The sequence below is a fragment of the Bison bison genome, unplaced genomic scaffold, assembly GCF_000754665.1.
Source record: "Bison bison bison isolate TAMUID 2011002044 unplaced genomic scaffold, Bison_UMD1.0 scf7180017846038, whole genome shotgun sequence".
NCBI classification, from domain to species: Eukaryota; Metazoa; Chordata; class Mammalia; order Artiodactyla; family Bovidae; genus Bison; species Bison bison.
This window is the reverse complement of record NW_011476611.1, coordinates 29722-31131: the sequence shown is the minus strand read 5'-3', so window position 1 is coordinate 31131 and position 1410 is coordinate 29722. Positions and strand designations below refer to the sequence as shown.

General features: G+C 64.1%; 1 protein-coding gene across 1 annotated transcript in view; it reads left to right on the top strand.

The window, feature by feature from the left end:
- The window catches only part of ERF (Ets2 repressor factor), an 8131-nt gene that overhangs the window by 1007 nt on the left and 5714 nt on the right, over nt 1–1410 (top strand). The window lies entirely within an intron of this gene.

The following is a 1410-nucleotide window of genomic DNA, read 5'->3' as shown; positions in this document are numbered from 1 at the left end:
CGCTGGGCGGGTGGGGGCGGCTCTTAAAGGGCTCCGAGCCGGGCTCCGTCGCCTGGGGATTGGGGGCCGAGGAGGGGGCTGGGTGTGGGCAGGGGCTCGGAGTGCTGTAGGGTCAGTCACGTGCGTCCCACATACTCTCTGGCTCCTAAAGGCTCCAGGGCCGCTGGGCCTCGGGGGCAGCCGGAGACTCCCCTCGCCGGAGGAGGGGGCCGAGGGACCCAGACAACCCCGCCTCGTCTTCGCTCCCTGCTATGGGCCTTCTCCTGGTGGGACCGGCTGGGCCGCTCCCCCATCCCAGTCTTGGGGCCGCGCCGTGTGTGGGTTCTCTGGCTGGGGGAAGGGGCGGGAGCCTTTTCTGGCCTCCCGATGGGTCCATGGGTCCATCTGCCTCCTGGCTGGCCGCTGCGCGCCCCTCCATCCGATCCTCTATCCCGGCCCCACTCTCCTCTGCCGCGGCTGTTTCCCACTTCCTGTTTTCTTCCCGGCCCTGGCGCCACCGAGGGCTGCCTGGAGTGGGGGAGGTGGTGGGGCCCCCCAGGAGGCCGGCGTGTTCTTCCTCTACCACTGCCCCTCCCTTCCGACCCCCATAGTCCTTTTGAAATAAGTTTGGGCAGTTAAGGTGAATTTGAGGGGTGCCCGAGAATTCTGCACCCCCCCCTCCGCCCCAGGTTTCCATAGTCTGTCTGGGAGATTCCCTACCCCGCCTGTGTGGGATCCAGGTGTGTCTTCTGGGACCCCGCCATCCCAGCCCTTCCTGTCTGCTGCCTCTTCTCCACCCTGTCTGGCAATGTCCTCAGTTCTTCTCTCTGTCAGCTGCTCTGTCTCTGCCTCACTGTCCCCCCCCTCCCGTGCTCCAGAGGTCCAGCATCCCCAGGCTTTCTTGGTGTAGGCCGGGTGGTTCCCTGTTTTAAGCACGTGGACTCATACACAACACACACTCACACATGCTCCCCTTGCCCGTGCCTGGCTCCTGGCTCCAAAGCCTGGGGAACAGAGCCCCATTGAGACACCCTGACGTCACCCCCCATCTTCCTTCTCCCCCCAAAGCTGGGAACAGGCCCTCATGTATGCTGTGTCCGATGAGGAAAGCTGGCTTTGGGGTTGGCCTGGGAATGGGGAGGGTCCCTGCCATGAGTGGGAGCCAGGGTCCTGGCCCCGGAGCAAGGTTGTTCAGGGAGGGGGCTTAACTAAGGGGGCCTGGGTCAGCCCCCGAAATGCAGCTTGAGGCCTTTCCAGAGCCCCCCACCTCCATTCTGAGTTCCCTTTGTGTTGCATGTAGTCTCTCTCACTCCTTCTCTTCTGCAAAGTTTATTTTTAGCCTCCTGCTCCCCCGCTCCCAGGACTGTCGCTGCACACACGTTGCCTGGTTACCGGGACAAGGAGGCTGGGGCGGGTGGGCTGGGAAGGGTG